The sequence below is a fragment of the Dendrobium catenatum genome, unplaced genomic scaffold (genome assembly GCF_001605985.2).
Source record: "Dendrobium catenatum unplaced genomic scaffold, ASM160598v2 fragScaff_scaffold_1684, whole genome shotgun sequence".
Taxonomy (NCBI): Eukaryota; Viridiplantae; Streptophyta; class Magnoliopsida; order Asparagales; family Orchidaceae; genus Dendrobium; species Dendrobium catenatum.
Genome location: NW_021320146.1, coordinates 378,401 through 388,654, shown reverse-complemented (window position 1 = coordinate 388,654; position 10,254 = coordinate 378,401).

Genomic DNA, 10,254 nt, shown 5'->3' with positions numbered 1-10,254 from the left:
ATTAATAGCTCCACTAAATCAGCCCCAAACTTCTCCCTATTGCTGCCCCCTCAACCTCTAATGGAATTAATTTGAAATCTTCAAATTTATTCCCTCCCACCCAAATAAAACTGAAAAATCTCAAATAAAACTGAAATAATTTCAGATTTTTCAGTTTTACTTCTTGGAGCCTCTCTCTAGCCAATCCTCTCAAGTACCCAAGCCAATCCAACCCTCCTCCTCCAACCCGCCACCTCCTCTCTCCCTCTTCCCCTTTTGGTGTTTCTTTCTCTTCCGGTAAGGATGCATGGCGGATCCTGAGATTGAGAGTGGATTGGTATTCGACGTCTACGGAGACATTCATATCACCCATTCACCGTTCTTCGACGTCTGGTTTGGCTCAGACGATACTGTTGAAGACTATTTGAATCACATCCTTCCCACTCTTGTGGACGTCATAGACGATCAATTCCAGGACTACAATTGGACCATCAACGACCATCCACCCGTTTCTCCACCTCCGTCTCCGCCGCATCCCTCGCCATCACTACGGATCGTCTGCGCCGTCTACCTTGGAGTGATTTCATTTCTTGTATGGTTCCTCTTCCTCCGACAACCCTAGACGTAGAAGAGTGACTTTGAGCCTCAAGGTGAGACGATCGATTTGTTAACCGTCGGATTCTAGTTGACTGATCATTTCATTGCTTTTGTTTAAGTTGTTATTTTAAAGAACTTGCAAATTTAGTTGTGATGGATTGCCTAAGTATTGTTTACTTCTAAGATCTTTCTTGAGTTTTCAATTTTGAGAAGCTTTAAGATTATTTTTATCATTGCTCCAGCAAACTTTATTAATCTCTAAGAAAACAATTCCTGGTTTCACATCAGGCTCTCTCTATGTCGCACTTTATACAATCCAAGGTTCAAGAGATGGCTCTCATGATGTAGCACCTGATCCCGTATGATACATAGTTCACATGTCTCTGGTAGCTTATTACTCTAATCTTGTTTGTAACAATCTAAGCTCTTAACTGTTGAGATATTTATTTACTTTGCCCTAATGTCTCTATGATTTTGTCCCATTGTTATAAATTCTTGAGAGGTTATTCATTTTAGGAGTATCTCTACGAGCACGCTTAATGTTAGAGTTTTTGATGAAATTTCAATCATTATACCAAAAGACACCTCAATGTTTGAGAATTGTGCTTCACTCTACTTAAGAGGTTTCTCATAAATGATTATAGCACGCCCAACGATCAGAAGACACACCTTCAGGAGATCATATGTTAGGAGTTAAATACAAGTTGATCTGCTCAAATTGTTGAGCTTGTCATATGCATGCTCTAGGTAGGGGTGGAAAACTAAGGGATTGCATTGGGTGACATAACACTTCTCGTAGATGGGGATCCCTTATGTGCACTACTGCACTGTAAGGAGACAAAGGGAGGTGCTTGGCTTCGTGCCCAGAGGATTTTATCATCTTTCTACCAAAAAATGTGAAGGAGGATGTTGGCATCTAAAACTTCTTGGGTATGAGCCTTTGAATATGTCATATATATATATATATATATATATATTATGTTTGTGTGTGTGTGGACTGTGGAGAAATGAGTCTGCCTTATTCATAAAATGTCAGAAAATGTAAAAGAAAATTAAATTAAAGAAATTATACATTATGACTTGTTGTATGTTGAAATCATTAGAATCTAGGAAATGTCTATGATATGTATATATTATTATTCTGAGTGATAACTATAAGTCCATTCATCTAGATTGGTCTTAATTGGGTTGAGTTATCGAATTGGGTTGTGCCACTAAATCTATAATTATATTTATGTAATAAATATTATAATTTCTAATGATTTTTTATTGATGATATTGTTTGGTTCAAGTCGAGCCGAGTCATTAAATTAGACAAATGTTGACATTTAAAAAATGCAGAGATTCATATGAATACATATGCTATAAAATGTTGAAAATGCTCATCCTGAAATATATAAATACACCATATTTCTACCCATTCTTAATGCATATTAGAAAATAGAAATCCATAATTCACATAGTATTTTTGAGTTTTGATCGAACGTTGGGTGCCAATCGGCAGTCTCAGGTTCATTAGCCACTCAGACTTCCCTCATGACAAGAGGATGGTTATGTCGACCACCTTCCAATGACCAAATGCCATTGTCCAACATCCACCAACCATGGACATTCAAGTTGCCTTGTCTTTGCTGGGTATGTTGCTTATGAATGAGTATGTTTCCATATCACAATTAAGGTTTTATTTGGGACGGCTTTCTTGCTGCTTCTTAAAGCAACTTTCTAGTTCAATAATTAAAATTTTTGTACTAGAAAGATGCTTTAAGAAGTAACAAGAAAGTCATCCCAAACGAAGCCTAAGTAAAACTTGTTTTTCATTTCTTTAGTAGGAAAGTACGTGTGCTACAAGTAACTGTTAATGCAATTACATATTTAGTGAAAGACAATGTATGAGATGCCTAGATGTCACTGTCAGTTCAATTGCAAATCATGTGAAAGTAAACATCCAAGTTGCCTTGTCTTTGCTGGCTTTATACTTGTAATTAGGAAGCATGTTTTTATCGTTTAAATCACCATTAGTTTTGAATATGTTCCATCTCGTTACTTTGTCTAGTTGATTGTAAATTGTTATCCTTCCCTCATTAATTTTGTATTCTGCTTGAATTTCCAAAAAATACTATTAATTACCTCGAATTTCCCCATTACACAAAAATGGTGCTCCTGGCATGATTGTGATATTAAATTTCTTGACAGATCTTGAGATAATCAGAAGAAACATTCAAATAATGGCTAAACAACAAAATTTAGGCAAATATTGGATTGCTGCATATTGAATCCTATTTGAAACAGATCTTTTGGACTGGCTGTAGATGGTGATTAAAACTACACACTACTTCTTATTGCCATGGGAATCATGAGGTTTATCACTAAACAAGATACATCTGGTGGAAGTTCATCAAATATTCAAATTCAGGAAGTATTACTACAGGGTGCAAAAGTTATACAAAGAGGCTTATACATTATAAAGTCATGATTGAAGATATTTTCTTCCATGCCTACTATCCATTTCAAAAGCTTAGAAGTTAACCAGAACTGTTTATTGAGTGATTGTATTAGTCATGAAGGATGATGTGAGGGTAGAGATATAGAAGAATGAGTACAGAGGATTTCCTGGCCTCACAATCACATGAAATTCCATGGTCTTAGGCAGTAATCTAAGGTTTGAATTACGATGTGGGGAAACGTAAATTATAATAAAATAACAAGTTCTGCTAACCTTCAAATAAAATGGCCTCTTTTAATCTTCTTTTTTTATCTCATGCCTTCTTTTTGTCTCTTCTAGTTGCACTAGCAATTGTTCTCTAAATGTGCTATGGAAGAGATGCATGTCAGTTTTGTCCAAAACTAATCAAGATAGAGGATTTGATCATGATTTTCTGTAGAATGAGTTGAATTTAGCAATTCCACTTTAAAATGATCAAGTAAACTTTCTAGATGAGATCTAGAAGTTTAGAGATTTTTGTGGTGTTTTATTTTATTTTATTTTTTTGGATTTTATAAGGGACTAAAAACAAGATATTGATCTAAAATAGTAAACAAAACTTTGAACTAGGGTTGATTTGTTCTCTAAGATTTTTACTAGACCTTAAATAAATTTAGATTTATTGGAGTATGGGATGTCGGCCAATGATCTAGAGATTTGTTGGGGTTTTATGAGATTTTGGTTGGTTAAATACTAGAGGAACAAAAGTAATCCTGCAAAGACAAAATTCTTGGCCGGCCGTAGTAAGTAGGATTATACTTGGATTTAGAGAGACAAAATCGGATTTTGTATTTTTATAAGATGGATTACAAATATTAAAACGGAATGACCGATGCTTATAATGAAAGGAAAGCAAAGGAAACTAAAACCTACTTACCAAAGTAGGGATCCAATGAGATCACCCAACCTCCTTGGATATGGCCGGCCAACAAGCCTCTGAGCCAATTGGACTTCTCTCTAAAAATATGTAAGCAAACCAAATACTTTTTTCATTTCAATCCAAAGATTGACAAGCTCTATCACTACCCTCATGAATATGTTGAATAGAGTGTTCCGATAGTATTTGATTAAATTTATGATTGCATTCATAAATGATTGTTGCTCCTATTTCTTGACCAAAAGCATGAGTATTTTGGTGTCATCTAGAAAACTCTTTGGGAGCATGATGATCAAGTCATATGGTGAGTATTGCCTTCTTGAAAACTTTGGTGATGACAACTGTGCTTGTTCGACCCCATCAATGTTAAGTATATTTAGTTTACAATGATGCCTTCCTTGCTCTTCTCGACAACCAAATGAAAAGAACTACCTAACTTATGACTTAGAGTTGGTATCCATCATCTTTGCTTCGAAGATATGACGACAGTACTTGTGCATTAACCATGTGAAATGTTTTACCAACCAGAAGGGCGTGAAGAACTTCATGCAAATGAAGCTCAACTTCTGACGGAGAACACAACAACAACATCAAGCCTTTATCCCACTATGTGGGGTCGGCTACATGAATCTTTTTTCTCCATTGTGTCCTATTAAAAGTCAAATTCTCGTTTAAATCTAATAAAAAAAGATCATTTCTAATATTTTCTAACCAAGTCTTTTTAGGTCTCCCTCTACCTTTCTTAACATAAGTCAAATCTAATACCTCTACTTTCCTAACCGGGTCATCGGAATGCCGTTGTTTTATGTGACGGAGAAGATGGATGAAATATTTTAAGGATTGTGAATTTTATATTAAAGCTGTTACTCATCACCTTTTATAAACCAGACAACAACTTTTATGCCAACATGGAGGGAAAGATTGTTTGACGCCCTGCAGAGCTTAATGACTTCTTGAATGGAAAGTTGTAGAAGGTTGATTACACATGCCAATAATAAGACAAATCCAGCTTGTTTGATTTCTAATTTGGTTGGTAAGGATTGCTTATATTTTGTAGAAGGTTGTGTGCACTGATAACATTGAAGTATGACATCTTGAAGGATGCACGTCAAACCAAATCTTGTCCACCTAGGAGCTAGAAGATGTACCAAAACTTGAAATCTCGCTCTTGGTGTTCATGAATGAAGATGTCATCTATTATATTAGATGATGCCACACATGTCAAGTCATTAAGGAAAATCATCAAAAGTTAGTGGGACTACACTAAAGCTGACAGAAGACAACCAACAATATTAAGTAGATATTACATGACTCTGATAGGAAACACTTGAAGATTTCAAGTAAATCTTATCAATTTCAGAAAAACTGCAAGAAAACTCTTTCAAACTTCAAAGGAAAAATCAGGAAAACAGGAATTTTATGTGATAATCAAACTAAAAGAAGAAAAATAACAAGATACAATTGATCCTCAATTCAAGAGGAGGATCGATCTCTCCCAAATCTCTAGACACCCATAGAGCCCAAAGAAAACCTAAGGGATCTCAAATTTCAACCAAATTTCAGATGCCCTAACCCTAGGAAAACAAACTATTTAATGCATACAATTCAAAAGAAAATCTCTAAACAATCCCTACATTCAATTTCCCTCCTAAACCCCTCCTAAAATCCTTCCTAAATTGCTCCTTGAAGAGTGGGCGGTCGGCTCCTGCATACATGAGGCAGAGAATTCTGCCCCTTTTCGCGTGAGCCGGTACACAAGGGACCGACTGGACCGGTTCAATGAACCGGACTAACAGACTCATCACAATGCAAGATTGCTAGAAGAAGCATTATGAACTTAGGCATTGTGATGCCCAATTGAATGTTTGAGACAAGCTACTCTTGAAGGTAATCCTGATGCGTGACATGAAGTAGTTCGATAGGTTGATGAGTTACAACCGTGATATGCAAAGCCTTTTGAACTAAAAGATAAAAAGTCAAACTGATTATTACCAATTATTACTATGTTGACAATGATGTTCTGATGGGGACATCGGAGCTTGGAAAGTCTATCAGAGCCGTGGCCGCCTATCTACGGTCACGATCACACCAATATATTTTTAAGTCATCTTATGTGTTTGTTTTTATTTATTTATGTTTGTATTTGCTTTTCATCATTTTCCCCTTTTACCCCTTACATAAGGGTGGTCATGTGTAAGCCCAAAGGGCATCATCATCTTTTGTTTTTGAGTCCATTGTATGAGGTTGTGTATTGCCCTTATGTTCTCTTTTCATGGTTAATGAATGATTATCAAAGAAATTCCTGCATCCTTATGTTGTGTGAGAGCTTAAGAGCTATGGAGAAGAAACCCTAGGAGAGGGAAGCGAATCACCCACCAACCTTGGAAGCGTCCGGATTTGTGGCTCTTTATTTTTCTATCTTTTTCCCTCCTGCACTTCATCACCGCCAGCCCTTAGCCCCATCCACCACCCATAGCCGAAATCCCACCCGAGCCCCTTAACCGCCGCCCCCCTTCTTCCCCTCCCCTTGCCCCACTGCCACCACAATACCGCTGGCCCTCCCTTCCACCACCAAATCGCCGCCCCTCAATTTTCCCTTTCCAAAGTTGTCCCCCTAAAGCCCCACTTTCCTTATTTAACTCAACCTAATTTTGGAAAGAATTTGAATTTAAATAAATCAAATTTAGATTTCAAAATCTTTCCTTTCTCATTAATCCTATTTTTGGAAAGGGCTCATAATTAAATCAATTAATCAAATCAAGATTGATTGATTAATTAAAGCTTTAAATCCAAATACATTGAATCTTGACCCTTGCCCTATCTTTCAGTGTGATGAGTCTTCGAGGAAAGCCACGACAAACGCCTTCAAACATTTCAACCCTTCAGAAACAATGAATGCCGATCCCAATCTTGATTCCGGATTCATTTACAACGAGCAAGGGGACGTCGACATTCTCTAGTCAACTGATAGGAAACACTAGGATTCACAAGTGTTCCTAGCCAAAATCAGTAAACTGCAGCAGATTTATTGCTGTCCACAGCAGGAAACAGCCCAAAAACAGAGAAAAACAGGAGTTTTACACGATAAATCTTTGAAAAAACTAAGGAAAACTCTTGTATTTCACTAGTAGATGAATAAAACAGCAAAGATACAATTGATCCTCAATTCGAGAGGAGGATCGATCTCTCCCAAATCTCTAGACGCCACTAGAGCCCAAAAAAAACCTAAATCTACGAGATCTCAAATTTCAGCCAAATTCAAGATGATCAAACCCTAGGAAAATCTACTATTTAATGCATACAATTCAAAAGGAATTCCCTAAACAGTCCCTACGTTCAAATTTCTCTCTCAAAACGCTAAAAAAACGCTTCCTAAAATGATCTAACGGGCTGGTCGGGCCAATCGATCTCCGCAGGAGGCGGAGATCTGTCGCTCTTTGCAACTTGCCGGTTCTGTGCGGACCGGCTGGACCGGTCTAACAATACTCCCCTCCTAAAAATCCACCTTGTCCTCACGGTGGAGATATGCTCGTGTTCCGGTGGAGGTGGCCATCCTTAAGGTGACTGAAAATCCTTACTGTATTGTTGAACCAAGGGCCGCACAAAAAAAAGAGAAACACCCCCTCCCTCCTCCATCTTGATCACATTCAGCTTATGTAGTCCCACCAGATAGTCTTCCCCCACCTCTTGCATATCCCTGACTATGGTCTTAAGTGATGTCATGGCTTTGGATAGCCCTGCATCTCCCCTTATAACCACCTTTCTCCCATCCACCATTAATTCCATCGTAAGTGCTCCCCAATTGTCCTTGCTTTTCCCCAAGGTTTGCAACCACTTCATCCCCAGGATGATATCAGTGCTTCCTAACTCTAGTGGGAGAAAGTCCACCCTTACTTGAATTCCCTGGATGGTCAACACCACTCTTTTACAGATTCCCTGGCCTTTCTCCACCTTCCCTGTACCCATCATCACCCCATAACAACCTGTGTCCACCAATTTTACTCCCAGTTGGTTGACGACTTGAATGGAAATGAAATTGTGGGTAGCCCCACTATCAATTAGCACCACCACGTCACGGCCAACTATCTCTCCTTTCACTTTCATAATATGACTCGGATTGAATCCCACTACAGAGTTCAGAGAGACATCTGCCACATCCAGGTGCAACTTCTCCTCCTCTCCAGATCTGCTTCCACCTCCCTCATCATCTTCCTTGTCTTCACATACAAGGAGAACCTGAAGAGTTCGGTCCTTGCACCTATGCCCTGGCATGTACTTCTCATCACATCTGAAACACAACTCCTTTGTCCTCTTATCCTGCATCTCCTTCTCTGTCAGCCTCTTGAAATTTTCCCCACTCTCTCCTCCTACTGGCTTCTTCCGGGTGGTCTCATTACTGTTGTCTGATGCAAGCCCCTTGGGTGCTAGAAAAGTGGTCGTCGTCCTGTAAGAGCCTCCTGAGCAATTTCCTCGAGCACCTCTTTCTGCTTTCTTCTGATCTTCTACCAACTGCGCCAGCTCCATAACATTTTCGAGGTTTCTCAGCTCCAGTACCCTGACTGCTGTTCGGATCTCTGGTTTCAACCCCTTCATGAAGTTCCCTTCTAAGGCTGACTCTGAAATGTGATCCAATCTGCTAGCCAAGTACTCAAACCGACCCCGATAATCTGCCAGTCCCTTCTTGAGTCAAGGCAAAGAATTGCTCATAGAAGTCTCCTCCCCCGTCGGTTCGGAAACGCTCTAATAAGCAATCCTTGAACTCTCTCCAGCTTCGGATGGGTTCCCTCCTATTACGCCACTGATACCATGCCAAAGCTTTCCCTTCCAGACACAGACCCGTCGTTGTCAATTTTTCATCATCTGTCAACCCGTTGACAGCGAAGTAACGCTCCACTTTGTAGATCCAACAATGGCCATCTTCGCCTTCAAAGACGGACATTTTCAGCTTCCTCACCCGTGGGTCTCCTCCGTTTCTCCAATATCCTCCATAACCTCCAATTCCTCGAAGGGGAAGAGTCCCCCCAAGTGTCCCGATTATCCCTCCGACGATTATATTTGAATCCCACTTCATATTAATCTCTTCTTCCTTCGAAATCATCACCTCGAAGCTGAATTCCTTGAGATTCAGCACCTCGACGATGACGTTCATCCCTTCTTCCTTCAAAAACAGCCCCTTGACACTGAATCATTTCGAATTCAGCACCTCGGCGATGAATTTCTTCCCTTCCCCCTTCGAATTCAGCACCTCAACGTTGGATTCTTTCAAATTCAGCACCTCGGGGATTGAATTCTTCCCTCCTTCCGACCAAATCAGCCTCCCATTGGTCGTATCCCCTGCTCATTTCCTCTCTAGAAAACGATTCTAGAGGGGGCATGTCGTTTTCCTCCTCCAGGATCTCCACCTCCGAATTTCTCCTCCCCCTCAAGGGTTTCGGATTTCCTCTCATGCCATGGCCGTCGGTAGTCTCCCTTACTTCCGATGTCGCCGGATTGGTCTTCATTTCAAGTAGTTTCTTCATCATTTCCTCCATCGCGGTGAACTTCCCCTCCAACCTTTCATTGTTGGAGGTGATTTGATTTTGAAAGTTGCAGAATCTTTCCTCCAAATCGGCTTTCAATTGGCCGACTTCGCCTTCCAAGACGTCAACCTTCTTTCTGGCCATCTTTCATCCCAACGGATCTCAAAAAAATCACTTCCGAAAGCCAAAAGCTTTCAGGATTTCAGCTGCCTAAGGTCCCAAAAACGATGCTCGGATACCAATTTGATAGAAAATACTTGAGTTTGCAAGTAATTCCTAGCCAAATCGGAAGCGAGACAGCAGAAAATATGTTGTTTATAGAGTTGGACAGCAGGTTATCACAGAAAAACAGCAGAAATTATAGAGAAAACGGAGAGAAAACTATAAGAAAAGCTTGTATTCCACTAGTCAATGAATAAAATAGCAAGATACAATTGATCCTCAATTCGAGAGGAGGATCGATCTCTCCCAAATCTCTAGACGCCGCTAGAGCCCAAAGAAAACCTAAATCTAAGAGATCTCAAAGTTCTGTCAAATTCAAGATGCCCAAACCCTAGGAAAAACAACTATTTAATGCATACAAATCAAAAGGAAATCCCTAAACAGTCCCTACATTCAAAATTCTCTCTCAAAACGCCAAAAAACGCTTCCTAAAATGCTCTAATGGGCTGGTCGGGCCGCTCGGCGGCTGAAATCCTGAATTTCAACAAGATCTTCGTCTCCGGAAGAAGATTTTTGTGGATCCGATAGAAGAAAAAAAAATGGCCGGAAAGAAGGTGGACGTTTTGGAAGGAGAAATC